Source organism: Copadichromis virginalis, linkage group LG3 (genome assembly GCF_057382275.1).
Source record: "Copadichromis virginalis isolate Kocher_CV1m ecotype Utaka linkage group LG3, C_Virginalis_male_GT1.1, whole genome shotgun sequence".
NCBI lineage: Eukaryota > Metazoa > Chordata > Actinopteri > Cichliformes > Cichlidae > Copadichromis > Copadichromis virginalis.
This window is the reverse complement of record NC_140620.1, coordinates 59,079,948-59,107,613: the sequence shown is the minus strand read 5'-3', so window position 1 is coordinate 59,107,613 and position 27,666 is coordinate 59,079,948. Positions and strand designations below refer to the sequence as shown.

The 27,666-nt window shown below is 57.4% G+C and overlaps 10 non-coding genes and 8 pseudogenes across 10 annotated transcripts; all 18 read right to left on the bottom strand.

Moving 5' to 3' along the window:
- Positions 1-197: 197 nt before the first annotated feature.
- On the bottom strand, positions 198-316 carry LOC146716193 (5S ribosomal RNA). The gene has a single exon (XR_014919714.1). It is a non-coding gene; the product is annotated as a 5S ribosomal RNA (ribosomal RNA).
- A 937-nt stretch (positions 317-1,253) lies between these two features.
- Positions 1,254-1,372, bottom strand: LOC146716192 (5S ribosomal RNA). Its single transcript, XR_014919734.1, has one exon. It is a non-coding gene; the product is annotated as a 5S ribosomal RNA (ribosomal RNA).
- A 1,216-nt stretch (positions 1,373-2,588) lies between these two features.
- LOC146716191 (5S ribosomal RNA) lies at positions 2,589-2,707 on the bottom strand. The gene has a single exon (XR_014919713.1). It is a non-coding gene; the product is annotated as a 5S ribosomal RNA (ribosomal RNA).
- A 1,370-nt stretch (positions 2,708-4,077) lies between these two features.
- LOC146716190 (5S ribosomal RNA) lies at positions 4,078-4,196 on the bottom strand (annotated as a pseudogene).
- A 1,652-nt stretch (positions 4,197-5,848) lies between these two features.
- On the bottom strand, positions 5,849-5,967 carry LOC146716189 (5S ribosomal RNA). Its single transcript, XR_014919711.1, has one exon. It is a non-coding gene; the product is annotated as a 5S ribosomal RNA (ribosomal RNA).
- Positions 5,968-8,127: 2,160 nt separating this feature from the next.
- LOC146716188 (5S ribosomal RNA) lies at positions 8,128-8,246 on the bottom strand. Its single transcript, XR_014919710.1, has one exon. It is a non-coding gene; the product is annotated as a 5S ribosomal RNA (ribosomal RNA).
- A 1,607-nt stretch (positions 8,247-9,853) lies between these two features.
- LOC146716187 (5S ribosomal RNA) lies at positions 9,854-9,972 on the bottom strand (annotated as a pseudogene).
- A 973-nt stretch (positions 9,973-10,945) lies between these two features.
- On the bottom strand, positions 10,946-11,064 carry LOC146716186 (5S ribosomal RNA; annotated as a pseudogene).
- A 1,652-nt stretch (positions 11,065-12,716) lies between these two features.
- LOC146716185 (5S ribosomal RNA) lies at positions 12,717-12,835 on the bottom strand (annotated as a pseudogene).
- Positions 12,836-14,091: 1,256 nt separating this feature from the next.
- Positions 14,092-14,210, bottom strand: LOC146716184 (5S ribosomal RNA). Its single transcript, XR_014919709.1, has one exon. It is a non-coding gene; the product is annotated as a 5S ribosomal RNA (ribosomal RNA).
- Positions 14,211-15,540: 1,330 nt separating this feature from the next.
- LOC146716183 (5S ribosomal RNA) lies at positions 15,541-15,659 on the bottom strand. Its single transcript, XR_014919708.1, has one exon. It is a non-coding gene; the product is annotated as a 5S ribosomal RNA (ribosomal RNA).
- Positions 15,660-16,756: 1,097 nt separating this feature from the next.
- Positions 16,757-16,875, bottom strand: LOC146716182 (5S ribosomal RNA; annotated as a pseudogene).
- Positions 16,876-18,366: 1,491 nt separating this feature from the next.
- LOC146716181 (5S ribosomal RNA) lies at positions 18,367-18,485 on the bottom strand. Its single transcript, XR_014919707.1, has one exon. It is a non-coding gene; the product is annotated as a 5S ribosomal RNA (ribosomal RNA).
- Positions 18,486-19,746: 1,261 nt separating this feature from the next.
- Positions 19,747-19,865, bottom strand: LOC146716180 (5S ribosomal RNA). The gene has a single exon (XR_014919706.1). It is a non-coding gene; the product is annotated as a 5S ribosomal RNA (ribosomal RNA).
- A 1,932-nt stretch (positions 19,866-21,797) lies between these two features.
- Positions 21,798-21,916, bottom strand: LOC146716179 (5S ribosomal RNA; annotated as a pseudogene).
- Positions 21,917-22,576: 660 nt separating this feature from the next.
- LOC146716178 (5S ribosomal RNA) lies at positions 22,577-22,695 on the bottom strand (annotated as a pseudogene).
- A 1,256-nt stretch (positions 22,696-23,951) lies between these two features.
- LOC146716177 (5S ribosomal RNA) lies at positions 23,952-24,070 on the bottom strand (annotated as a pseudogene).
- A 2,759-nt stretch (positions 24,071-26,829) lies between these two features.
- LOC146716176 (5S ribosomal RNA) lies at positions 26,830-26,948 on the bottom strand. The gene has a single exon (XR_014919916.1). It is a non-coding gene; the product is annotated as a 5S ribosomal RNA (ribosomal RNA).
- Between the last annotated feature and the right edge of the window lie 718 nt (positions 26,949-27,666).

Genomic DNA, 27,666 nt, shown 5'->3' with positions numbered 1-27,666 from the left:
CCTGATGTGGTGTAAGTGGCCCCAGCCGGTCACTCAGGCCCTTGTGTGGTGTAGGTTGCATCAGCTAGCAGCACAAGACATTGGAAAAGAGCCAAAAGCAGTGTCGTTAATGTGCCCTCATTAATGGGCAGCTGCTTTTGGTCTTTTAATACACCCCTTCTCTGGATCAAAAGCGGTTCAGTGACATGAAAATCAAAGGCTTACAGCACCAGGTATTCCCAGGCAGTCTCCCATCCAAGTACTAACCAAGCCCAGCCCTGCTTAGCTTCCGAGATCAGACGAGGTCGGGCGTGCTCAGGGTGGTATGGCCGTAAGCTGTTGGCTCCAGCACAATGTCTCAATTTATGGATTCAAGTGATTAGGTGGCAAGTACCTGAAGTTACGAAGACAATGCTATAACCATACCTGCATGTTTGCATAATACCCTAACCCAAAGGCTCAGTTTGGCATTTATCCAACAGCACAGGCCCTGGATTGTTGAAGATGGCCTCAGGAACCAGCACAGGGCCTGGTGTGTTGTACATGGCCACAGCAAGGAGCACAGGGCCTGGTTTGGTGAAGATGGCCTCGGCCAGAAGCGCAGGGCCTGGTGTGATGTGAGTGGCCTGAGCAAGAGCCACAGGCCTTGGTGTGGTGTAAGTGGCCTCAGCCAGCAGCCACAGGCCCTGGTGTGGTGTAAGTCGCCTCAGCCAGAAGCCACAGGCACTGGTGTGGTGTAAGTGGCCTCAGCCAGCAGCCACAGGCCCTGGTGTGGTGTAGGTGGCCTCAGCCAGCAGCCACAGGCCCTTGTGTGGTGTAATTGGCCTCAATAGCAACTAAGGCCCTGGTGTGGTGTAGGTGGCCTAAGCCAGCAGCCACAGGCCCTGGTGTGGTGTAAGTGGCCTCAGCCAGTGCCACAGGCCCTGGTGTGGTGTAAGTGGCCTGAGCAAGAGCCACAGACCCTGGTGTGGTGTAATTGGCCTCAATAGCAACTAAGGCCCTGGTGTGGTGTAGGTGGCCTCAGCCAGCAGCCACAGGCCCTGGTGTGGTGTAAGTGGCCTCAATAGCAACTAAGGCCCTGGTTTGGTGTATGTGGCCTCAGCCAGCAAATAAGGCCGTGGTGTGGTGTAGGTGGCATCAGCTAGCAGCACAAGACATTGGAAAACAGCCAAAAGCAATGTCGTTAATGTGCCCTCATTAATGGGCAGCTGCTTTTGGTCTTTTAATACACACCTTCTCTGGATCAAAAGCGGTTCAATGACATGAAAATGAAAGGCTTACAGCACCAGGTATTCCCAGGTAGTCTCCCATCCAAGTACTAACCAAGCCCAGCCCTGCTTAGCTTCCGAGATCAGACGAGGTCGGGCGTGCTCAGGGTGGTATGGCCGTAAGCTGCTGGCCCCAGCACAATGTCTCAATTTATGGATTCAAGTGATTAGGTGGCAAGTACCTGAAGTTACGAAGACAATCCTATAACCATACCTGCATGTTTGCATAATACCCTAACCCAAAGGCTCAGTTTGGCATTTATCCAACAGCACAGGCCCTGGATTGTTGAAGATGGCCTCAGGAACCAGCACAGGGCCTGGTGTGTTGTACATGGCCACAGCAAGGAGCACAGGGCCTGGTTTGGTGAAGATGGCCTCGGCCAGAAGCGCAGGGCCTGGTGTGATGTGAGTGGCCTGAGCAAGAGCCACAGGCCTTGGTGTGGTGTAAGTGGCCTCAGCCAGCAGCCACAGGCCCTGGTGTGGTGTAAGTCGCCTCAGCCAGAAGCCACAGGCACTGGTGTGGTGTAAGTGGCCTCAGCCAGCAGCCACAGGCCCTGGTGTGGTGTAGGTGGCCTCAGCCAGCAGCCACAGGCCCTGGTGTGGTGTAAGTGGCCTCAGCCAGCAGCCACAGGCCCTGGTGTGGTCTAAGTGGCCTCAGCCAGAAGCACAGGGCCTGGTGTGATATGAGTGGCCTGAGCAAGAGCCACAGGCCCTGGTGTGGTGTAAGTGGCCTGAGCAAGAGCCACAGGCCCTGGTGTGGTGTAAGTGGCCTGAGCAAGAGCCACAGGCCCTGGTGTGGTGTAGGTGGCCTCAGCCAGCAGCCACAGGCCCTGGTGTGGTGTAGGTGGCCTCAGCCAGCAGCCACAAGCCCTTGTGTGGTGTAAGTGGCCTCAGCCAGCAGCCACAGGCCCTGGTGTGGTGTAAGTGGCCTCAGCCAGTGCCACAGGCCCTGGTGTGGTGTAAGTGGCCTGAGCAAGAGCCACAGACCATGGTGTGGTGTAATTGGCCTCAATAGCAACTAAGGCCCTGGTGTGGTGTAAGTGGCCTCAGCCAGCAGCCACAGGCCCTGGTTTGGTGTAAGTCGCCACAGCCAGAACCCACAGGCCCTGGTGTGGTGTAACTGGCCTCAGCCAGAGCCACAGCCCCTGATGTGGTGTAAGTGGCCCCAGCCGGTCACTCAGGCCCTGGTGTGGTGTAGGTGGCATCAGCTAGCAGCACAAGACATTGGAAAAGAGCCAAAAGCAATGTGATTAATGTGCCCTTATTAATGGGCAGCTGCTTTTGGTCTTTTAATACACCCCTTCTCTGGATCAAAAGCGGTTCAATGACATGAAAATTAAAGGCTTACAGCACCAGGTATTCCCAGGCAGTCTCCCATCCAAGTACTAACCAAGCCCAGCCCTGCTTAGCTTCCGAGATCAGACGAGGTCGGGCGTGCTCAGGGTGGTATGGCCGTAAGCTGCTGGGCCCAGCACAATGTCTCAATTTATGGATTCAAGTGATTAGGTGGCAAGTACCTGAAGTTACGAAGACAATCCTATAACCATACCTGCATGTTTGCATAATACCCTAACCCAAAGGCTCAGTTTGGCATTTATCCAACAGCACAGGCCCTGGATTGTTGAAGATGGCCTCAGGAAACAGCACAGGGCCTGGTGTGTTGTACATGGCCACAGCAAGCAGCACAGGGCCTGGTTTGGTGAAGATGGCCTCAGCCAGAAGCACAGGGCCTGGTGTGATATGAGTGGCCTGAGCAAGAGCCACAGGCCCTGGTGTGGTGTAAGTGGCCTGAGCAAGAGCCACAGGCCCTGGTGTGGTGTAAGTGGCCTGAGCAAGAGCCACAGGCCCTGGTGTGGTGTAGGTGGCCTCAGCCAGCAGCCACAAGCCCTTGTGTGGTGTAAGTGGCCTCAGCCAGCAGCCACAGGCCCTGGTGTGGTGTAAGTGGCCTCAGCCAGTGCCACAGGCCCTGGTGTGGTGTAAGTGGCCTGAGCAAGAGCCACAGACCATGGTGTGGTGTAATTGGCCTCAATAGCAACTAAGGCCCTGGTGTGGTGTAGGTGGCCTAAGCCAGCAGCCACAGGCCCTGGTGTGGTGTAAGTGGCCTCAGCCAGCAGCCACAGGCCCTGGTGTGGTGTAAGTCGCCTCAGCCAGAAGCCACAGGCACTGGTGTGGTGTAAGTGGCCTCAGCCAGCAGCAAAAGGGCCCTGGTGTGGTGTAAGTCGCCTCAGCCAGCAGCCACAGGCCCTGGTGTGGTGTAAGTGGCCTCAGCCAGCAGCCACAGGCCCTGGTGTGGTCTAAGTTGCCTCAGCCAGAAGCACAGGGCCTGGTGTGATATGAGTGGCCTGAGAAAGAGCCACAGGCCCTGGTGTGGTGTAAGTGGCCTGAGCAAGAGCCACAGGCCCTGGTGTGGTGTAAGTGGCCTGAGCAAGAGCCACAGGCCCTGGTGTGGTGTAATTGGCCTCAATAGCAACTAAGGCCCTGGTTTGGTGTATGTGGCCTCAGCCAGCAAATAAGGCCGTGGTGTGGTGTAATTGGCCTCAATAGCAACTAAGGCCCTGGTGTGGTGTAATTGGCCTCAATAGCAACTAAGGCCCTGGTGTGGTGTAGGTGGCCTCAGCCAGCAGCCACAGGCCCTGGTGTGGTGTAAGTGGCCTCAGCCAGCAGCCACAGGCCCTGGTGTGGTGTAAGTGGCATCAGCTAGCAGCACAAGACATTGGAAAACAGCCAAAAGCAATGTCGTTAATGTGCCCTCATTAATGGGGAGCTGCTTTTGGTCTTTTAATACACCCCTTCTCTGGATCAAAAGCGGTTCAATGACATGAAAATGAAAGGCTTACAGCACCAGGTATTCCCAGGCAGTCTCCCATCCAAGTACTAACCAAGCTCCGCCCTGCTTAGCTTCCGAGATTAGATGAGGTCGGGCGTGCTCAGGGTGGTATGGCCGAAAGCTGCTGGCTCCAGCACAATGTCTCAATTTATGGATTCAAGTGATTAGGTGGCAAGTACCTGAAGTTACGAAGACAATCCTATAACCATACCTGCATGTTTGCATAATACCCTAACCCAAAGGCTCAGTTTGGCATTTATCCAACAGCACAGGCCCTGGATTGTTGAAGATGGCCTCAAGAACCAGCACAGGACCTGGTGTGTTTTACATGGCCACAGCAAGCAGCACAGGGCCTGGTTTGGTGAAGATGGCCTCAGCAAGCAGCCACAGGCCCTGGTTTGGTGTAAGTGGCCTCAGCCAGCAGCCACAGGCCCTGGTGTGGTGTAAGTGGCCTCAGCCAGCAGCCACAGGCCCTGGTGTGGTCTAAGTGGCCTCAGCCAGTGCCACAGACCCTGGTGTGGTGTAAGTGGCCTGAGTAAGAGCCACAGGCCCTGGTGTGGTGTAAGTGGCCTCAGCCAGCAGCCACAGGCCCTGGTGTGGTGTAAGTGGCCTGAGCAAGTGCCACAGGCCCTGGTGTGGTGTAAGTGGCCTAAGCCAGAGCCACAGGCCCTGGTGTGGTGTAAGTGGCCTGAGCAAGAGCCACAGGGCCTGGTTTGGTGAAGATGGCCTCGGCCAGAAGCGCAGGGCCTGGTGTGATGTGAGTGGCCTGAGCAAGAGCCACAGGCCCTGGTGTGGTGTAAGTGGCCTCAGCCAGCAGCCACAGGCCCTGGTGTGGTGTAAGTCGCCTCAGCCAGAAGCCACAGGCACTGGTGTGGTGTAAGTGGCCTCAGCCAGCAGCAAAAGGGCCCTGGTGTGGTGTAAGTGGCCTCAGCCAGCAGCCACAGGCCCTGGTGTGGTGTAGATGGCCTCAGCCAGCAGCCACAGGCCCTGGTGTGGTGTAAGTGGCCTCAGCCAGCAGCCACAGGCCCTGGTGTGGTCTAAGTGGCCTCAGCCAGAAGCACAGGGCCTGGTGTGATATGAGTGGCCTCAGCAAGAGCCACAGGCCCTGGTGTGGTGTAAGTGGCCTGAGCAAGAGCCACAGGCCCTGGTGTGGTGTAAGTGGCCTGAGCAAGAGCCACAGGCCCTGGTGTGGTGTAGGTGGCCTCAGCCAGCAGCCACAGGCCCTGGTGTGGTGTAGGTGGCCTCAGCCAGCAGCCACAGGCCCTGGTGTGGTGTAAGTGGCCTCAATAGCAACTAAGGCCCTGGTGTGGTGTAAGTGGCTTCAGCCAGCAGCCACAGGCCCTGGTGTGGTGTAAATGGCCTCAGCCAGCAGCCACAGGCCCTGGTGTGGTGTAGGTGGCCTCAGCCAGCAGCCACAGGCCCTGGTGTGGTGTAAGTGGCCTCAATAGCAACTAAGGCCCTGGTGTGGTGTAAGTGGCTTCAGCCAGCAGCCACAGGCTCTGGTGTGGTGTAACTGGCCTCAGCCAGCAGCCACAGGCCCTGGTGTGGTGTAAGTGGCCTCAGCCAGAGCCACAGGCCCTGATGTGGTGTAAGTGGCCCCAGCCGGTCACTCAGGCCCTGGTGTGGTGTAGGTGGCATCAGCTAGCAGCACAAGACATTGGAAAACAGCCAAAAGCAGTGTCGTTAATGTGCCCTCATTAATGGGCAGCTGCTTTTGGTCTTTTAATACACCCCTTCTCTGGATCAAAAGTGGTTCAATGACATGAAAATGAAAGGCTTACAGCACCAGGTATTCCCAGGCAGTCTCCCATCCAAGTACTAACCAAGCCCAGCCCTGCTTAGCTTCCGAGATCAGACGAGGTCGGGCGTGCTCAGGGTGGTATGGCCGTAAGCTGCTGGCCCCAGCACAATGTCTCAATTTATGGATTCAAGTGATTAGGTGGCAAGTACCTGAAGTTACGAAGACAATCCTATAACCATACCTGTATGTTTGCATAATACCCTAACCCAAAGGCTCAGTTTGGCATTTATCCAACAGCACAGGCCCTGGATTGTTGAAGATGGCCTCAGGAACCAGCACAGGGCCTGGTGTGTTGTACATGGCCACAGCAAGCAGCACAGGGCCTGGTTTGGTGAAGATGGCCTCGGCCAGAAGCGCAGGCCCTGGTGTGGTGTAAGTCGCCTCAGCCAGAAGCCACAGGCACTGGTGTGGTGTAAGTGGCCTCAGCCAGCAGCAAAAGGGCCCTGGTGTGGTGTAAGTCGCCTCAGCCAGCAGCCACAGGCCCTGGTGTGGTGTAAGTGGCCTCAGCCAGCAGCCACAGGCCCTGGTGTGGTGTAAGTGGCCTGAGCAAGTGCCACAGGCCCTGGTGTGGTGTAAGTGGCCTGAGCAAGTGCCACAGGCCCTGGTGTGGTGTAAGTGGCCTCAATAGCAAATAAGGCCCTGGTGTGGTGTAAGTGGCCTGAGCAAGAACCACAGGGCCTGGTTTGGTGAAGATGGCCTCGGCCAGAAGCGCAGGGCCTGGTGTGATGTGAGTGGCCTGAGCAAGAGCCACAGGCCCTGGTGTGGTGTAAGTGGCCTCAGCCAGCAGCCACAGGCCCTGGTGTGGTGTAAGTGGCCTCAGCCAGAAGCCACAGGCACTGGTGTGGTGTAAGTGGCCTCAGCCAGCAGCCACAGGCCCTGGTGTGGTGTAAGTGGCCTCAGCCAGTGCCACAGGCCCTGGTGTGGTGTAATTGGCCTCAATAGCAACTAAGGCCCTGGTGTGGTGTAAGTGGCCTGAGCAAGAGCCACATACCCTGGTGTGGTGTAATTGGCCTCAATAGCAACTAAGGCCCTGGTGTGGTGTAAGTGGCTTCAGCCAGCAGCCACAGGCTCTGGTGTGGTGTAACTGGCCTCAGCCAGCAGCCACAGGCCCTGGTGTGGTGTAAGTGGCCTCAGCCAGAGCCACAGGCCCTGATGTGGTGTAGTTGGCCTCAGCCAGCAGCCACAGGCCCTGGTGTGGTGTAAGTGGCCTCAGCCAGCAGCCACAGGCCCTGGTGTGGTGTAAGTGGCCTCAGCCAGCAGCCACAGGCCCTGGTGTGGTGTAAGTGGCCTCAGCCAGTGCCACAGGCCCTGGTGTGGTGTAAGTGGCCTGAGCAAGAGCCACAGACCCTGGTGTGGTGTAATTGGCCTCAGCCAGCAGCCACAGGCCCTGGTGTGGTGTAAGCCGCCTCAGACAGAAGCCACAGGCACTGGTGTGGTGTAAGTGGCCTCAGCGAGCAGCAAAAGGGCCCTGGTGTGGTATAAGTCGCCTCAGCCAGCAGCCACAGGCCCTGGTGTGGTGTAGGTGGCCTCAGCCACCAGCCACAGGCCCTGGTGTGGTGTAAGTGGCCTCAGCCAGCAGCCACAGGCCCTGGTGTGGTGTAAGTGGCCTCAGCCAGCAGCCACAGGCCCTGGTGTGGTGTAAGTGGCCTCAGCCAGTGCCACAGGCCCTGGTGTGGTGTAAGTGGCCTGAGCAAGAGCCACAGGCCCTGGTGTGGTGTAAGTGGCCTGAGCAAGAGCCACAGACCCTGGTGTGGTGTAATTGGCCTCAATAGCAACTAATGCCCTGGTTTGGTGTAGGTGGCCTCAGCCAGCAGCCACAGGCCCTGGTGTGGTGTAAGTGGCCTGAGCAAGAGCCACAGGCCCTGGTGTGGTGTAAGTGGCCTGAGCAAGAGCCACAGACCCTGGTGTGGTGTAATTGGCCTCAATAGCAACTAATGCCCTGGTGTGGTGTAGGTGGCCTCAGCCAGCAGCCACAGGCCCTGGTGTGGTGAAAGTGGCCTCAGCCAGAGCCACAGGCCCTGATGTGGTGTAAGTGGCCTGAGCAAGAGCCAAAGACCCTGGTGTGGTGTAATTGGCCTCAATAGCAACTAAGGCCCTGGTGTGGTGTAGGTGGCATCAGCTAGCAGCACAAGACATTGGAAAACAGCCAAAAGCAATGTCGTTAATGTGCCCTCATTAATGGGGAGCTGCTTCTGGTCTTTTAATACACCCCTTCTCTGGATCAAAAGCGGTTCAATGACATGAAAATCAAAGGCTTACAGCACCAGGTATTCCCAGGCAGTCTCCCATCCAAGTACTAACCAAGCCCAGCCCTGCTTAGCTTCCGAGATCAGACGAGGTCGGGCGTGCTCAGGGTGGTATGGCCGTAAGCTGCTGACCCCAGCACAATGTCTCAATTTATGGATTCAAGTGATTAGGTGGCAAGTACCTGAAGTTACGAAGACAATGCTATAACCATACCTGCATGTTTGCATAATACCCTAACCCAAAGGCTCAGTTTGGCATTTATCCAACAGCACAGGCCCTGGATTGTTGAAGATGGCCTCAGGAACCAGCACAGGGCCTGGTGTGTTGTACATGGCCACAGCAAGGAGCACAGGGCCTGGTTTGGTGAAGATGGCCTCGGCCAGAAGCGCAGGGCCTGGTGTGATGTGAGTGGCCTGAGCAAGAGCCACAGGCCTTGGTGTGTTGTAAGTGGCCTCAGCCAGCAGCCACAGGCCCTGGTGTGGTGTAAGTCGCCTCAGCCAGAAGCCACAGGCACTGGTGTGGTGTAAGTGGCCTCAGCCAGCAGCCACAGGCCCTGGTGTGGTGTAGGTGGCCTCAGCCAGCAGCCACAGGCCCTGGTGTGGTGTAAGTGGCCTCAGCCAGCAGCCACAGGCCCTGGTGTGGTGTAAGTGGCCTGAGCAAGAGCCACAGGCCCTGGTGTGGTGTAAGTGGCCTGAGCAAGAGCCACAGACCCTGGTGTGGTGTAATTGGCCTCAATAGCAACTAATGCCCTGGTGTGGTGTAGGTGGCCTCAGCCAGCAGCCACAGGCCCTGGTGTGGTGTAAGTGGCCTCAGCCAGCAGCCACAGGCCCTGGTGTGGTGTAAGTGGCCTGAGCAAGTGCCACAGGCCTGGTGTGGTGTAAGTGGCCTGAGCAAGAGCCACAGACCCTGGTGTGGTGTAATTGGCCTCAATAGCAACTAAGGCCCTGGTGTGGTGTAGGTGGCCTCAGCCAGCAGCCACAGGCCCTGGTGTGGTGTAAGTGGCCTCAGCCAGCAGCCACAGGCCCTGGTGTGGTCTAAGTGGCCTCAGCCAGAAGCACAGGGCCTGGTGTGATATGAGTGGCCTGAGCAAGAGCCACAGGCCCTGGTGTGGTGTAAGTGGCCTGAGCAAGAGCCACAGGCCCTGGTGTGGTGTAAGTGGCCTGAGCAAGAGCCACAGGCCCTGGTGTGGTGTAGGTGGCCTCAGCCAGCAGCCACAGGCCCTGGTGTGGTGTAGGTGGCCTCAGCCAGCAGCCACAAGCCCTTGTGTGGTGTAAGTGGCCTCAGCCAGCAGCCACAGGCCCTGGTGTGGTGTAAGTGGCCTCAGCCAGTGCCACAGGCCCTGGTGTGGTGTAAGTGGCCTGAGCAAGAGCCACAGACCATGGTGTGGTGTAATTGGCCTCAATAGCAACTAAGGCCCTGGTGTGGTGTAAGTGGCCTCAGCCAGCAGCCACAGGCCCTGGTGTGGTGTAAGTGGCCTCAGCCAGTAGCCACAGGCCCTGGTGTGGTGTAAGTGGCCTCAGCCAGAGCCACAGGCCCTGATGTGGTGTAAGTGGCCCCAGCCGGTCACTCAGGCCCTGGTGTGGTGTAGGTGGCATCAGCTAGCAGCACAAGACATTGGAAAACAGCCAAAAGCAATGTCGTTAATGTGCCCTCATTAATGGGCAGCTGCTTTTGGTCTTTTAATACACCCCTTCTCTGGATCAAAAGCGGTTCAATGACATGAAAATGAAAGGCTTACAGCACCAGGTATTCCCAGGCAGTCTCCCATCCAAGTACTAACCAAGCCCAGCCCTGCTCAGCTTCTGAGATCAGACGAGGTCGGGCGTGCTCAGGGTGGTATGGCCGTAAGCTGCTGGCCCCAGCACAATGTCTCAATTAATGGATTCAGGTGATTAGGTGGCAAGTACCTGAAGTTACGAAGACAATCCTATAACCCTACCTTGATGTTTGCATAATACCCTAACCCAAAGGCTCAGTTTAGCATTTATCCAACAGCACAGGCCCTGGATTGTTGAAGATGGCCTCAGGAACCAGCACAGGGCCTGGTGTGTTGTACATGGCCACAGATAGCAGCACAGGGCCTGGTTTGGTGAAGATGGCCTCGGCCAGAAGCGCAGGGCCTGGTGTGATGTGAGTGGCCTGAGCAAGAGCCACAGGCCCTGGTGTGGTGTAAGTGGCCTGAGCAAGAGCCACAGGCCATGGTGTGGTGTAAGTGGCCTGAGCAAGAGCCACAGACCCTGGTGTGGTGTAATTGGCCTCAATAGCAACTAATGCCCTGGTTTGGTGTAGGTGGCCTCAGCCAGCAGCCACAGGCCCTGGTGTGGTGTAAGTGGCCTGAGCAAGAGCCACAGGCCCTGGTGTGGTGTAAGTGGCCTGAGCAAGAGCCACAGACCCTGGTGTGGTGTAATTGGCCTCAATAGCAACTAATGCCCTGGTGTGGTGTAGGTGGCATCAGCCAGCAGCCACAGGCCCTGGTGTGGTGAAAGTGGCCTCAGCCAGAGCCACAGGCCCTGATGTGGTGTAAGTGGCCTCAGCCAGCAGCCACAGGCCCTGGTGTGGTGTAAGTGGCCTCAGCCAGTGCCACAGGCCCTGGTGTGGTGTAAGTGGCCTGAGCAAGAGCCAAAGACCCTGGTGTGGTGTAATTGGCCTCAATAGCAACTAAGGCCCTGGTGTGGTGTAGGTGGCATCAGCTAGCAGCACAAGACATTGGAAAACAGCCAAAAGCAATGTCGTTAATGTGCCCTCATTAATGGGGAGCTGCTTCTGGTCTTTTAATACACCCCTTCTCTGGATCAAAAGCGGTTCAATGACATGAAAATCAAAGGCTTACAGCACCAGGTATTCCCAGGCAGTCTCCCATCCAAGTACTAACCAAGCCCAGCCCTGCTCAGCTTCCGAGATCAGACGAGGTCGGGCGTGCTCAGGGTGGTATGGCCGTAAGCTGCTGGGCCCAGCACAATGTCTCAATTTATGGATTCAAGTGATTAGGTGGCAAGTACCTGAAGTTACGAAGACAATGCTATAACCATACCTGCATGTTTGCATAATACCCTAACCCAAAGGCTCAGTTTGGCATTTATCCAACAGCACAGGCCCTGGATTGTTGAAGATGGCCTCAGGAACCAGCACAGGGCCTGGTGTGTTGTACATGGCCACAGCAAGGAGCACAGGGCCTGGTTTGGTGAAGATGGCCTCGGCCAGAAGCGCAGGGCCTGGTGTGATGTGAGTGGCCTGAGCAAGAGCCACAGGCCTTGGTGTGGTGTAAGTGGCCTCAGCCAGCAGCCACAGGCCCTGGTGTGGTGTAAGTCGCCTCAGCCAGAAGCCACAGGCACTGGTGTGGTGTAAGTGGCCTCAGCCAGCAGCCACAGGCCCTGGTGTGGTGTAGGTGGCCTCAGCCAGCAGCCACAGGCCCTGGTGTGGTGTAGGTGGCCTCAGCCAGCAGCCACAGGCCCTGGTGTGGTGTAAGTGGCCTCAGCCAGCAGCCACAGGCCCTGGTGTGGTGTAAGTGGCCTGAGCAAGAGCCACAGGCCCTGGTGTGGTGTAAGTGGCCTGAGCAAGAGCCACAGACCCTGGTGTGGTGTAATTGGCCTCAATAGCAACTAATGCCCTGGTGTGGTGTAGGTGGCCTCAGCCAGCAGCCACAGGCCCTGGTGTGGTGTAAGTGGCCTCAGCCAGCAGCCACAGGCCCTGGTGTGGTGTAAGTCGCCTCAGCCAGAAGCCACAGGCACTGGTGTGGTGTAAGTGGCCTCAGCCAGCAGCAAAAGGGCCCTGGTGTGGTGTAAGTGGCCTCAGCCAGCAGCCACAGGCCCTGGTGTGGTGTAGGTGGCCTCAGCCAGCAGCCACAGGCCCTTGTGTGGTGTAATAGGCCTCAATAGCAACTAAGGCCCTGGTGTGGTGTAGGTGGCCTAAGCCAGCAGCCACAGGCCCTGGTGTGGTGTAAGTGGCCTCAGCCAGTGCCACAGGCCCTGGTGTGGTGTAAGTGGCCTGAGCAAGAGCCACAGGCCCTGGTGTGGTGTAAGTGGCCTGAGCAAGAGCCACAGGCCCTGGTGTGGTGTAGGTGGCCTCAGCCAGCAGCCACAGGCCCTGGTGTGGTGTAGGTGGCCTCAGCCAGCAGCCACAAGCCCTTGTGTGGTGTAAGTGGCCTCAGCCAGCAGCCACAGGCCCTGGTGTGGTGTAAGTGGCCTCAGCCAGTGCCACAGGCCCTGGTGTGGTGTAAGTGGCCTGAGCAAGAGCCACAGACCACGGTGTGGTGTAATTGGCCTCAATAGCAACTAAGGCCCTGGTGTGGTGTAAGTGGCCTCAGCCAGCAGCCACAGGCCCTGGTGTGGTGTAAGTGGCCTCAGCCAGCAGCCACAGGCCCTGGTGTGGTGTAAGTGGCCTCAGCCAGAGCCACAGGCCCTGATGTGGTGTAAGTGGCCCCAGCCGGTCACTCAGGCCCTGGTGTGGTGTAGGTGGCATCAGCTAGCAGCACAAGACATTGGAAAACAGCCAAAAGCAATGTCGTTAATGTGCCCTCATTAATGGGCAGCTGCTTTTGGTCTTTTAATACACCCCTTCTCTGGATCAAAAGCGGTTCAATGACATGAAAATGAAAGGCTTACAGCACCAGGTATTCCCAGGCAGTCTCCCATCCAAGTACTAACCAAGCCCAGCCCTGCTCAGCTTCCGAGATCAGACGAGGTCGGGCGTACTCAGGGTGGTATGGCCGTAAGCTGCTGGCCCCAGCACAATGTCTCAATTTATGGATTCAAGTGATTAGGTGGCAAGTACCTGAAGTTACGAAGACAATCCTATAACCATACCTGCATGTTTGCATAATACCCTAACCAAAAGGCTCAGTTTGGCATTTATCCAACAGCACAGGCCCTGGATTGTTGAAGATGGCCTCAAGAACCAGCACAGGACCTGGTGTGTTTTACATGGCCACAGCAAGCAGCACAGGGCCTGGTTTGGTGAAGATGGCCTCAGCAAGCAGCCACAGGCCCTGGTTTGGTGTAAGTGGCCTCAGCTAGCAGCCACAGGCCCTGGTGTGGTGTGAGTGGCCTCAGCCAGCAGCCACAGGCCCTGGTGTGGTCTAAGTGGCCTCAGCCAGTGCCACAGGCCCTGGTGTGGTGTAAGTGGCCTGAGCAAGAGCCACAGGCCCTGGTGTGGTGTAAGTGGCCTCAGCCAGCAGCCACAGGCCCTGGTGTGGTGTAAGTGGCCTGAGCAAGTGCCACAGGCCCTGGTGTGGTGTAAGTGGCCTAAGCCAGAGCCACAGGCCCTGGTGTGGTGTAAGTGGCCTCAATAGCAAATAAGGCCCTGGTGTGGTGTAAGTGGCCTGAGCAAGAACCACAGGGCCTGGTTTGGTGAAGATGGCCTCGGCCAGAAGCGCAGGGCCTGGTGTGATGTGAGTGGCCTGAGCAAGAGCCACAGGCCCTGGTGTGGTGTAAGTGGCCTCAGCCAGCAGCCACAGGCCCTGGTGTGGTGTAAGTGGCCTCAGCCAGAAGCCACAGGCACTGGTGTGGTGTAAGTGGCCTCAGCCAGCAGCAAAAGGGCCCTGGTGTGGTGTAGGTGGCCTCAGCCAGCAGCCACAGGCCCTGGTGTGGTGTAAGTGGCCTCAATAGCAACTAAGGCCCTGGTGTGGTGTAAGTGGCTTCAGCCAGCAGCCACAGGCCCTGGTGTGGTGTAAATGGCCTCAGCCAGCAGCCACAGGCCCTGGTGTGGTGTAGGTGGCCTCAGCCAGCAGCCACAGGCCCTGGTGTGGTGTAAGTGGCCTCAGCCAGAGCCACAGGCCCTGATGTGGTGTAAGTGGCCCCAGCCGGTCACTCAGGCCCTGGTGTGGTGTAGGTGGCATCAGCTAGCAGCACAAGACATTGGAAAACAGCCAAAAGCAGTGTCGTTAATGTGCCCTCATTAATGGGCAGCTGCTTTTGGTCTTTTAATACACCCCTTCTCTGGATCAAAAGCGGTTCAATGACATGAAAATGAAAGGCTTACAGCACCAGGTATTCCCAGGCAGTCTCCCATCCAAGTACTAACCAAGCCCAGCCCTGCTTAGCTTCCGAGATCAGACGAGGTCGGGCGTGCTCAGGGTGGTATGGCCGTAAGCTGCGGGCCCCAGCACAATGTCTCAATTTATGGATTCAAGTGATTAGGTGGCAAGTACCTGAAGTTACGAAGACAATGCTATAACCATACCTGCATGTTTGCATAATACCCTAACCCAAAGGCTCAGTTTGGCATTTATCCAACAGCACAGGCCCTGGATTGTTGAAGATGGCCTCAGGAACCAGCACAGGGCCTGGTGTGTTGTACATGGCCACAGCAAGCAGCACAGGGCCTGGTTTGGTGAAGATGGCCTCGGCCAGAAGCGCAGGCCCTGGTGTGGTGTAAGTCGCCTCAGCCAGAAGCCACAGGCACTGGTGTGGTGTAAGTGGCCTCAGCCAGCAGCAAAAGGACCCTGGTGTGGTGTAAGTCGCCTCAGCCAGCAGCCACAGGCCCTGGTGTGGTGTAGGTGGCCTCAGCCAGCAGCCACAGGCCCTGGTGTGGTGTGAGTGGCCTCAGCCAGCAGCCACAGGCCCTGGTGTGGTCTAAGTGGCCTCAGCCAGTGCCACAGGCCCTGGTGTGGTGTAAGTGGCCTGAGCAAGAGCCACAGGCCCTGGTGTGGTGTAAGTGGCCTCAGCCAGCAGCCACAGGCCCTGGTGTGGTGTAAGTGGCCTGAGCAAGTGCCACAGGCCCTGGTGTGGTGTAAGTGGCCTGAGCAAGTGCCACAGGCCCTGGTGTGGTGTAAGTGGCCTCAATAGCAAATAAGGCCCTGGTGTGGTGTAAGTGGCCTGAGCAAGAACCACAGGCCCTGGTGTGGTGTAATTGGCCTCAATAGCAACTAATGCCCTGGTTTGGTGTAGGTGGCCTCAGCCAGCAGCCACAGGCCCTGGTGTGGTGTAAGTGGCCTGAGCAAGAGCCACAGGCCCTGGTGTGGTGTAAGTGGCCTGAGCAAGAGCCACAGACCCTGGTGTGGTGTAATTGGCCTCAATAGCAACTAATGCCCTGGTGTGGTGTAGGTGGCCTCAGCCAGCAGCCACAGGCCCTGGTGTGGTGAAAGTGGCCTCAGCCAGAGCCACAGGCCCTGATGTGGTGTAAGTGGCCTCAGCCAGCAGCCACAGGCCCTGGTGTGGTGTAAGTGGCCTCAGCCAGTGCCACAGGCCCTGGTGTGGTGTAAGTGGCCTGAGCAAGAGCCAAAGACCCTGGTGTGGTGTAATTGGCCTCAATAGCAACTAAGGCCCTGGTGTGGTGTAGGTGGCATCAGCTAGCAGCACAAGACATTGGAAAACAGCCAAAAGCAATGTCGTTAATGTGCCCTCATTAATGGGGAGCTGCTTCTGGTCTTTTAATACACCCCTTCTCTGGATCAAAAGCGGTTCAATGACATGAAAATCAAAGGCTTACAGCACCAGGTATTCCCAGGCAGTCTCCCATCCAAGTACTAACCAAGCCCAGCCCTGCTTAGCTTCCGAGATCAGACGAGGTCGGGCGTGCTCAGGGTGGTATGGCCGTAAGCTGCTGGCCCCAGCACAATGTCTCAATTTATGGATTCAAATGATTAGGTGGCAAGTACCTGAAGTTACGAAGACAATGCTATAACCATACCTGCATGTTTGCATAATACCCTAACCCAAAGGCTCAGTTTGGCATTTATCCAACATCACAGGCCCTGGATTGTTGAAGATGGCCTCAGGAACCAGCACAGGGCCTGGTGTGTTGTACATGGCCACAGCAAGGAGCACAGGGCCTGGTTTGGTGAAGATGGCCTCGGCCAGAAGCGCAGGGCCTGGTGTGATGTGAGTGGCCTGAGCAAGAGCCACAGGCCTTGGTGTGGTGTAAGTGGCCTCAGCCAGCAGCCACAGGCCCTGGTGTGGTGTAAGTCGCCTCAGCCAGAAGCCACAGGCACTGGTGTGGTGTAAGTGGCCTCAGCCAGCAGCAAAAGGGCCCTGGTGTGGTGTAAGTCGCCTCAGCCAGCAGCCACAGGCCCTGGTGTGGTGTAGGTGGCCTCAGCCAGCAGCCACAGGCCCTGGTGTGGTGTGAGTGGCCTCAGCCAGCAGCCACAGGCCCTGGTGTGGTCTAAGTGGCCTCAGCCAGTGCCACAGGCCCTGGTGTGGTGTAAGTGGCCTGAGCAAGAGCCACAGGCCCTGGTGTGGTGTAAGTGGCCTCAGCCAGCAGCCACAGGCCCTGGTGTGGTGTAAGTGGCCTGAGCAAGTGCCACAGGCCCTGGTGTGGTGTAAGTGGCCTGAGCAAGTGCCACAGGCCCTGGTGTGGTGTAAGTGGCCTCAATAGCAAATAAGGCCCTGGTGTGGTGTAAGTGGCCTGAGCAAGAACCACAGGGCCTGGTTTGGTGAAGATGGCCTCGGCCAGAAGCGCAGGGCCTGGTGTGATGTGAGTGGCCAGAGCAAGAGCCACAGGCCCTGGTGTGGTGTAAGTGGCCTCAGCCGGTCACTCAGGCCCTGGTGTGGTGTAGGTGGCATCAGCTAGCAGCACAAGACATTGGAAAACAGCCAAAAGCAGTGTCGTTAATGTGCCCTCATTAATGGGCAGCTGCTTTTGGTCTTTTAATACACCCCTTCTCTGGATCAAAAGCGGTTCAATGACATGAAAATGAAAGGCTTACAGCACCAGGTATTCCCAGGCAGTCTCCCATCCAAGTACTAATCAAGCCCAGCCCTGCTTAGCTTCCGAGATCAGACGAGGTCGGGCCTGCTCAGGGTGGTATGGCCGTAAGCTGCTGGCCCCAGCACAATGTCTCAATTTATGGATTCAAGTGATTAGGTGGCAAGTACCTGAAGTTACGAAAACAATCCTATAACCATACCTGCATGTTTGCATAATACCCTAACCCAAAGGCTCAGTTTGGCATTTATCCAACAGCACAGGCCCTGGATTGTTGAAGATGGCCTCAGGAACCAGCACAGGGCCTGGTGTGTTGTACATGGCCACAGCAAGCAGCACAGGGCCTGGTTTGGTGAAGATGGCCTCGGCCAGAAGCGCAGGGCCTGGTGTGATGTGAGTGGCCTGAGCAAGAGCCACAGGCCTTGGTGTGGTGTAAGTGGCCTCAGCCAGCAGCCACAGGCCCTGGTGTGGTGTAAGTCGCCTCAGCCAGAAGCCACAGGCCCTGGTGTGGTGTAAGTGGCCTCAGCCAGCAGCCACAGGCCCTGGTGTGGTGTAAGTGGCCTCAGCCAGTGCCACAGGCCCTGGTGTGGTGTAAGTGGCCTGAGCAAGAGCCACAGACCCTGGTGTGGTGTAATTGGCCTCAGCCAGCAGCCACAGGCCCTGGTGTGGTGTAAGTGGCCTCAGACAGAAGCCACAGGCACTGGTGTGGTGTAAGTGGCCTCAGCCAGCAGCAAAAGGGCCCTGGTGTGGTATAAGTCGCCTCAGCCAGCAGCCACAGGCCCTGGTGTGGTGTAGGTGGCCTCAGCCACCAGCCACAGGCCCTGGTGTGGTGTAAGTGGCCTCAGCCAGCAGCCACAGGCCCTGGTGTGGTGTAAGTGGCCTCAGCCAGCAGCCACAGGCCCTGGTGTGGTGTAAGTGGCCTCAGCCAGAAGCACAGGCCCTGGTGTGGTGTAAGTGGCCTGAGCAAGAGCCACAGGCCCTGGTGTGGTGTAAGTGGCCTGAGCAAGAGCCACAGACCCTTGTGTGGTGTAATTGGCCTCAATAGCAACTAATGCCCTGGTTTGGTGTAGGTGGCCTCAGCCAGCAGCCACAGGCCCTGGTGTGGTGTAAGTGGCCTGAGCAAGAGCCACAGGCCCTGGTGTGGTGTAAGTGGCCTGAGCAAGAGCCACAGACCCTGGTGTGGTGTAATTGGCCTCAATAGCAACTAATGCCCTGGTGTGGTGTAGGTGGCCTCAGCCAGCAGCCACAGGCCCTGGTGTGGTGAAAGTGGCCTCAGCCAGAGCCACAGGCCCTGATGTGGTGTAAGTGGCCTCAGCCAGCAGCCACAGGCCCTGGTGTGGTGTAAGTGGCCTCAGCCAGTGCCACAGGCCCTGGTGTGGTGTAAGTGGCCTGAGCAAGAGCCAAAGACCCTGGTGTGGTGTAATTGGCCTCAATAGCAACTAAGGCCCTGGTGTGGTGTAGGTGGCATCAGCTAGCAGCACAAGACATTGGAAAACAGCCAAAAGCAATGTCGTTAATGTGCCCTCATTAATGGGGAGCTGCTTCTGGTCTTTTAATACACCCCTTCTCTGGATCAAAAGCGGTTCAATGACATGAAAATCAAAGGCTTACAGCACCAGGTATTCCCAGGCAGTCTCCCATCCAAGTACTAACCAAGCCCAGCCCTGCTTAGCTTCCGAGATCAGACGAGGTCGGGCGTGCTCAGGGTGGTATGGCCGTAAGCTGCTGGCCCCAGCACAATGTCTCAATTTATGGATTCAAGTGATTAGGTGGCAAGTACCTGAAGTTACGAAGACAATCCTATAACCATACCTGCATGTTTGCATAATACCCTAACCAAAAGGCTCAGTTTGGCATTTATCCAACAGCACAGGCCCTGGATTGTTGAAGATGGCCTCAAGAACCAGCACAGGACCTGGTGTGTTTTACATGGCCACAGCAAGCAGCACAGGGCCTGGTTTGGTGAAGATGGCCTCAGCAAGCAGCCACAGGCCCTGGTTTGGTGTAAGTGGCCTCAGCTAGCAGCCACAGGCCCTGGTGTGGTGTGGTGTGAGTGGCCTCAGCCAGCAGCCACAGGCCCTGGTGTGGTCTAAGTGGCCTCAGCCAGTGCCACAGGCCCTGGTGTGGTGTAAGTGGCCTAAGCCAGAGCCACAGGCCCTGGTGTGGTGTAAGTGGCCTCAATAGCAAATAAGGCCCTGGTGTGGTGTAAGTGGCCTGAGCAAGAACCACAGGGCCTGGTTTGGTGAAGATGGCCTCGGCCAGAAGCGCAGGGCCTGGTGTGATGTGAGTGGCCTGAGCAAGAGCCACAGGCCCTGGTGTGGTGTAAGTGGCCTCATTCAGCAGCCACAGGCCCTGGTGTGGTGTAAGTGGCCTCAGCCAGGAGCCACATGCACTGGCGTGGTGTAAGTGGCCTCAGCCAGCAGCAAAAGGGCCCTGGTGTGATGTAGGTGGCCTCAGCCAGCAGCCACAGGCCCTGGTGTGGTGTAAGTGGCATCAATAGCAACTAAGGCCCTGGTGTGGTGTAAGTGGCTTCAGCCAGCAGCCACAGGCCCTGGTGTGGTGTAAGTGGCCTCAGCCAGCAGCCACAGGCCCTGGTGTGGTGTAGGTGGCCTCAGCCAGCAGCCACAGGCCCTGGTGTGGTGTAAGTGGCCTCAATAGCAACTAAGGCCCTGGTGTGGTGTAAGTGGCTTCAGCCAGCAGCCACAGGCTCTGGTGTGGTGTAACTGGCCTCAGCCAGCAGCCACAGGCCCTGGTGTGGTGTAAGTGGCCTCAGCCAGAGCCACAGGCCCTGATGTGGTGTAAGTGGCCCCAGCCGGTCACTCAGGCCCTGGTGTGGTGTAGGTGGCATCAGCTAGCAGCACAAGACATTGGAAAACAGCCAAAAGCAGTGTCGTTAATGTGCCCTCATTAATGGGCAGCTGCTTTTGGTCTTTTAATACACCCCTTCTCTGGATCAAAAGCGGTTCAATGACATGAAAATTAAAGGCTTACAGCACCAGGTATTCCCAGGCAGTCTCCCATCCAAGTACTAACCAAGCCCAGCCCTGCTTAGCTTCCGAGATCAGACGAGGTCGGGCGTGCTCAGGGTGGTATGGCCGTAAGCTGCTGGTTCCAGCACAATGTCTCAATTTATGGATTCAAGTGATTAGGTGGCAAGTACCTGAAGTTACGAAGACAATGCTATAACCATACCTGCATGTTTGCATAATACCCTAACCCAAAGGCTCAGTTTGGCATTTATCCAACAGCACAGGCCCTGGATTGTTGAAGATGGCCTCAGGAACCAGCACAGGGCCTGGTGTGGTGTAAGTGGCCTCAGCCAGCAGCCACAGGCCCTGGTGTGGTGTAAGTGGCCTGAGCAAGAGCCACAGGCCCTGGTGTGGTGTAAGTGGCCTCAGCCAGCAGCCACAGGCCCTGGTGTGGTGTAAGTGGCCTGAGCAAGTGCCACAGGCCCTGGTGTGGTGTAAGTGGCCTGAGCAAGTGCCACAGGCCCTGGTGTGGTGTAAGTGGTCTCAATAGCAAATAAGGCCCTGGTGTGGTGTAAGTGGCCTGAGCAAGAACCACAGGGCCTGGTTTGGTGAAGATGGCCTCGGCCAGAAGCGCAGGGCCTGGTGTGATGTGAGTGGCCTGAGCAAGAGCCACAGGCCCTGGTGTGGTGTAAGTGGCCTCAGCCAGCAGCCACAGGCCCTGGTGTGGTGTAAGTGGCCTCAGCCAGAAGCCACAGGCACTGGTGTGGTGTAAGTGGCCTCAGCCAGCAGCAAAAGGGCCCTGGTGTGGTGTAGGTGGCCTCAGCCAGCAGCCACAGGCCCTGGTGTGGTGTAAGTGGCCTCAATAGCAACTAAGGCCCTGGTATGGTGTAAGTGGCTTCAGCCAGCAGCCACAGGCCCTGGTGTGGTGTAAGTGGCCTCAGCCAGCAGCCACAGGCCCTGGTGTGGTGTAGGTGGCCTCAGCCAGCAGCCACAGGCCCTGGTGTGGTGTAAGTGGCCTCAATAGCAACTAAGGCCCTGGTGTGGTGTAAGTGGCTTCAGCCAGCAGCCACAGGCTCTGGTGTGGTGTAACTGGCCTCAGCCAGCAGCCACAGGCCCTGATGTGGTGTAAGTGGCCCCAGCCGGTCACTCAGGCCCTGGTGTGGTGTAGGTGGCATCAGCCAGCAGCCACAGGCCCTGGTGTGGTGTAAGTCGCCTCAGCCAGAAGCCACAGGCACTGGTGTGGTGTAAGTTGCCTCAGCCAGCAGCAAAAGGGCCCTGGTGTGGTGTAAGTCGCCTCAGCCAGCAGCCACAGGCCCTGGTGTGGTGTAGGTGGCCTCAGCCAGCAGCCACAGGCCCTGGTGTGGTGTAAGTGGCCTCAGCCAGCAGCCACAGGCCCTGTTGTGGTGTAAGTGGCCTCAGCCAGCAGCCACAGGCCCTGGTGTGGTGTAAGTGGCCTCAGCCAGTGCCACAGGCCCTGGTGTGGTGTAAGTGGCCTGAGCAAGAGCCACAGACCCTGGTGTGGTATAATTGGCCTCAGCCAGCAGCCACAGGCCCTGGTGTGGTGTAAGTCGCCTCAGACAGAAGCCACAGGCACTGGTGTGGTGTAAGTGGCCTCAGCCAGCAGCAAAAGGGCCCTGGTGTGGTATAAGTCGCCTCAGCCAGCAGCCACAGGCCCTGGTGTGGTGTAGGTGGCCTCAGCCAGCAGCCACAGGCCCTGGTGTGGTGTAAGTGGCCTGAGCAAGAGCCACATACCCTGGTGTGGTGTAATTGGCCTCAATAGCAACTAATGCCCTGGTGTGGTGTACGTGGCCTCAGCCAGCAGCCACAGGCCCTGGTGTGGTGTAAGTGGCCTCAGCCAGAGCCACAGGCCCTGATGTGGTGTAAGTGGCCCCAGCCGGTCACTCAGGCCCTGGTGTGGTGTAGGTGGCATCAGCTAGCAGCACAAGACATTGGAAAACAGCCAAAAGCAATGTCGTTAATGTGCCCTCATTAATGGGCAGCTGCTTTTGGTCTTTTAATACACCCCTTCTCTGGATCAAAAGCGGTTCAATGACATTAAAATGAAAGGCTTACAGCACCAGGTATTCCCAGGCAGTCTCCCATCCAAGTACTAACCAAGCCCAGCCCTGCTCAGCTTCCGAGATCAGACGAGGTCGGGCGTGCTCAGGGTGGTATGGCCGTAAGCTGCTGGGCCCAGCACAATGTCTCAATTTATGGATTCAGGTGATTAGGTGGCAAGTACCTGAAGTTACGAAGACAATCCTATAACCCTACCTTCATGTTTGCATAATACCCTAACCCAAAGGCTCAGTTTAGCATTTATCCAACAGCACAGGCCCTGGATTGTTGAAGATGGCCTCAGGAACCAGCACAGGGCCTGGTGTGTTGTACATGGCCACAGCTAGCAGCACAGGGCCTGGTTTGGTGAAGATTGCCTCGGCCAGAAGCGCAGGGCCTGGTGTGATGTGAGTGGCCTGAGCAAGAGCCACAGGCCCTGGTGTGGTGTAATTGGCCTCAATAGCAACTAAGGCCCTGGTGTGGTGTAAGTGGCCTGAGCAAGAGCCACATACCCTGGTGTGGTGTAATTGGCCTCAATAGCAACTAAGGCCCTGGTGTGGTGTAGGTGGCCTCAGCCAGCAGCCACAGGCCCTGGTGTGGTGTAAGTGGCCCCAGCCGGTCACTCAGGCCCTGGTGTGGTGTAGGTGGCATCAGCTAGCAGCACAAGACATTGGAAAACAGCCAAAAGCAATGTCGTTAATGTGCCCTCATTAATGGGGAGCTGCTTCTGGTCTTTTAATACACCCCTTCTCTGGATCAAAAGCGGTTCAATGACATGAAAATGAAAGGCTTACAGCACCAGGTATTCCCAGGCAGTCTCCCATCCAAGTACTAACCATGCCCAGCCCTGCTTAGCTTCCGAGATCAGACGAGGTCGGGCGTGCTCACGGTGGTATGGCCGTAAGCTGCTGGCCCCAGCACAATGTCTCAATTTATGGATTCAAGTGATTAGGTGGCAAGTACCTGAAGTTACGAAGACAATCCTATAACCATACCTGCATGTTTGCATAATACCCTAACCAAAAGGCTCAGTTTGGCATTTATCCAACAGCACAGGCCCTGGATTGTTGAAGATGGCCTCAAGAACCAGCACAGGACCTGGTGTGTTTTACATGGCCACAGCAAGCAGCACAGGGCCTGGTTTGGTGAAGATGGCCTCAGCAAGCAGCCACAGGCCCTGGTTTGGTGTAAGTGGCCTCAGCTAGCAGCCACAGGCCCTGGTGTGGTGTGAGTGGCCTCAGCCAGCAGCCACAGGCCCTGGTGTGGTCTAAGTGGCCTCAGCCAGTGCCACAGGCCCTGGTGTGGTGTAAGTGGCCTAAGCCAGAGCCACAGGCCCTGGTGTGGTGTAAGTGGCCTCAATAGCAAATAAGGCCCTGGTGTGGTGTAAGTGGCCTGAGCAAGAACCACAGGGCCTGGTTTGGTGAAGATGGCCTCGGCCAGAAGCGCAGGGCCTGGTGTGATGTGAGTGGCCTGAGCAAGAGCCACAGGCCCTGGTGTGGTGTAAGTGGCCTCATTCAGCAGCCACAGGCCCTGGTGTGGTGTAAGTGGCCTCAGCCAGGAGCCACATGCACTGGTGTGGTGTAAGTGGCCTCAGCCAGCAGCAAAAGGGCCCTGGTGTGGTGTAGGTGGCCTCAGCCAGCAGCCACAGGCCCTGGTGTGGTGTAAGTGGCATCAATAGCAACTAAGGCCCTGGTGTGGTGTAAGTGGCTTCAGCCAGCAGCCACAGGCCCTGGTGTGGTGTAAGTGGCCTCAGCCAGCAGCCACAGGCCCTGGTGTGGTGTAGGTGGCCTCAGCCAGCAGCCACAGGCCCTGGTGTGGTGTAAGTGGCCTCAATAGCAACTAAGGCCCTGGTGTGGTGTAAGTGGCTTCAGCCAGCAGCCACAGGCTCTGGTGTGGTGTAACTGGCCTCAGCCAGCAGCCACAGGCCCTGGTGTGGTGTAAGTGGCCTCAGCCAGAGCCACAGGCCCTGATGTGGTGTAAGTGGCCCCAGCCGGTCACTCAGGCCCTGGTGTGGTGTAGGTGGCATCAGCTAGCAGCACAAGACATTGGAAAACAGCCAAAAGCAGTGTCGTTAATGTGCCCTCATTAATGGGCAGCTGCTTTTGGTCTTTTAATACACCCCTTCTCTGGATCAAAAGCGGTTCAATGATATGAAAATGAAAGGCTTACAGCACCAGGTATTCCCAGGCAGTCTCCCATCCAAGTACTAACCAAGCCCAGCCCTGCTTAGCTTCCGAGATCAGACGAGGTCGGGCGTGCTCACGGTGGTATGGCCGTAAGCTGCTGGCTCCAGCACAATGTCTCAATTTATGGATTCAAGTGATTAGGTGGCAAGTACCTGAAGTTACGAAGACAATGCTATAACCATACCTGCATGTTTGCATAATACCCTAACCCAAAGGCTCAGTTTGGCATTTATCCAACAGCACAGGCCCTGGATTGTTGAAGATGGCCTCAGGAACCAGCACAGGGCCTGGTGTGTTGTACATGGCCACAGCAAGGAGCACAGGGCCTGGTTTGGTGAAGATGGCCTCGGCCAGAAGCGCAGGGCCTGGTGTGATGTGAGTGGCCTGAGCAAGAGCCACAGGCCTTGGTGTGTTGTAAGTGGCCTCAGCCAGCAGCCACAGGCCCTGGTGTGGTGTAAGTCGCCTCAGCCAGAAGCCACAGGCACTGGTGTGGTCTAAGTGGCCTCAGCCAGCAGCCACAGGCCCTGGTGTGGTGTAGGTGGCCTCAGCCAGCAGCCACAGGCCCTGGTGTGGTGTAGGTGGCCTCAGCCAGCAGCCACAGGCCCTGGTGTGGTGTAAGTGGCCTCAGCCAGCAGCCACAGGCCCTGGTGTGGTGTAAGTGGCCTGAGCAATAGCCACAGGCCCTGGTGTGGTGTAAGTGGCCTCAGCCAGCAGCCACAGGCCCTGGTGTGGTGTGGTGTAAGTGGCCTGAGCAAGTGCCACAGGCCCTGGTGTGGTGTAAGTGGCCTGAGCAAGTGCCACAGGCCCTGGTGTGGTGTAAGTGGCCTCAATAGCAAATAAGGCCCTGGTGTGGTGTAAGTGGCCTGAGCAAGAACCACAGGGCCTGGTTTGGTGAAGATGGCCTCGGCCAGAAGCGCAGGGCCTGGTGTGATGTGAGTGGCCTGAGCAAGAGCCACAGGCCCTGGTGTTTTGTAAGTGGCCTCAGCCAGCAGCCACAGGCCCTGGTGTGGTGTAAGTGGCCTCAGCCAGAAGCCACAGGCACTGGTGTGGTGTAAGTGGCCTCAGCCAGCAGCAAAAGGGCCCTGGTGTGGTGTAGGTGGCCTCAGCCAGCAGCCACAGGCCCTGGTGTGGTGTAAGTGGCCTCAATAGCAACTAAGGCCCTGGTGTGGTGTAAGTGGCTTCAGCCAGCAGCCACAGGCCCTGGTGTGGTGTAAGTGGCCTCAGCCAGCAGCCACAGGCCCTGGTGTGGTGTAGGTGGCCTCAGCCAGCAGCCACAGGCCCTGGTGTGGTGTAAGTGGCCTCAATAGCAACTAAGGCCCTGGTGTGGTGTAAGTGGCTTCAGCCAGCAGCCACAGGCTCTGGTGTGGTGTAACTGGCCTTAGCCAGCAGCCACAGGCCCTGATGTGGTGTAAGTGGCCCCAGCCGGTCACTCAGGCCCTGGTGTGGTGTAGGTGGCATCAGCCAGCAGCCACAGGCCCTGGTGTGGTGTAAGTCGCCTCAGCCAGAAGCCACAGGCACTGGTGTGGTCTAAGTGGCCTCAGCCAGCAGCAAAAGGGCCCTGGTGTGGTGTAAGTCGCCTCAGCCAGCAGCCACAGGCCCTGGTGTGGTGTAGGTGGCCTCAGCCAGCAGCCACAGGCCCTGGTGTGGTGTAAGTGGCCTCAGCCAGCAGCCACAGGCCCTGGTGTGGTGTAAGTGGCCTCAGCCAGCAGCCACAGGCCCTGGTGTGGTGTAAGTGGCCTCAGCCAGTGCCACAGGCCCTGGTGTGGTGTAAGTGGCCTGAGCAAGAGCCACAGACCCTGGTGTGGTGTAAGTGGCCTGAGCAAGAGCCACAGGCCCTGGTGTGGTGTAAGTGGCCTCAGCCAGCAGCCACAGGCCCTGGTGTGGTGTAAGTGGCCTGAGCAAGTGCCACAGGCCCTGGTGTGGTGTAAGTGGCCTGAGCAAGAACCACAGGGCCTGGTTTGGTGAAGATGGCCTCGGCCAGAAGCGCAGGGCCTGGTGTGATGTGAGTGGCCTGAGCAAGAGCCACAGGCCCTGGTGTGGTGTAAGTGGCCTCAGCCAGAAGCCACAGGCACTGGTGTGGTGTAAGTGGCCTCAGCCAGCAGCCACAGGCCCTGGTGTGGTGTAAGTGGCCTCAGCCAGTGCCACAGGCCCTGGTGTGGTGTAAGTGGCCTGAGCAAGAGCCACAGACCCTGGTGTGGTATAATTGGCCTCAGCCAGCAGCCACAGGCCCTGGTGTGGTGTAAGTGGCCTCAGCCAGTGCCACAGGCCCTGGTGTGGTGTAAGTGGCCTGAGCAAGAGCCACAGGCCCTGGTGTGGTGTAAGTGGCCTGAGCAAGAGCCACAGACCCTGGTGTGGTGTAATTGGCCTCAATAGCAACTAATGCCCTGGTGTGGTGTAGGTGGCCTCAGCCAGCAGCCACAGGCCCTGGTGTGGTGTAAGTGGCCTGAGCAAGAGCCACAGGCCCTGGTGTGGTGTAAGTGGCCTGAGCAAGAGCCACAGACCCTGGTGTGGTGTAATTGGCCTCAATAGCAACTAATGCCCTGGTGTGGTGTAGGTGGCCTCAGCCAGCAGCCACAGGCCCTGGTGTGGTGAAAGTGGCCTCAGCCAGAGCCACAGGCCCTGGTGTGGTGAAAGTGGCCTCAGCCAGAGCCACAGGCCCTGATGTGGTGTAAGTGGCCCCAGCCGGTCACTCAGGCCCTTGTGTGGTGTAGGTTGCATCAGCTAGCAGCACAAGACATTGGAAAAGAGCCAAAAGCAGTGTCGTTAATGTGCCCTCATTAATGGGCAGCTGCTTTTGGTCTTTTAATACACCCCTTCTCTGGATCAAAAGCGGTTCAATGACATGAAAATCAAAGGCTTACAGCACCAGGTATTCCCAGGCAGTCTCCCATCCAAGTACTAACCAAGCCCAGCCCTGATTAGCTTCCGAGATCAGACGAGGTCGGGCGTGCTCAGGGTGGTATGGCCGTAAGCTGTTGGCTCCAGCACAATGTCTCAATTTATGGATTCAAGTGATTAGGTGGCAAGTACCTGAAGTTACGAAGACAATGCTATAACCATACCTGCATGTTTGCATAATACCCTAACCCAAAGGCTCAGTTTGGCATTTATCCAACAGCACAGGCCCTGGATTGTTGAAGATGGCCTCAGGAACCAGCACAGGGCCTGGTGTGTTGTACATGGCCACAGCAAGGAGCACAGGGCCTGGTTTGGTGAAGATGGCCTCGGCCAGAAGCGCAGGGCCTGGTGTGATGTGAGTGGCCTGAGCAAGAGCCACAGGCCTTGGTGTGGTGTAAGTGGCCTCAGCCAGCAGCCACAGGCCCTGGTGTGGTGTAAGTCGCCTCAGCCAGAAGCCACAGGCACTGGTGTGGTGTAAGTGGCCTCAGCCAGCAGCCACAGGCCCTGGTGTGGTGTAGGTGGCCTCAGCCAGCAGCCACAGGCCCTTGTGTGGTGTAATTGGCCTCAATAGCAACTAAGGCCCTGGTGTGGTGTAGGTGGCCTAAGCCAGCAGCCACAGGCCCTGGTGTGGTGTAAGTGGCCTCAGCCAGTGCCACAGGCCCTGGTGTGGTGTAAGTGGCCTGAGCAAGAGCCACAGACCCTGGTGTGGTGTAAGTCGCCTCAGCCAGAAGCCACAGGCACTGGTGTGGTCTAAGTGGCCTCAGCCAGCAGCCACAGGCCCTGGTGTGGTGTA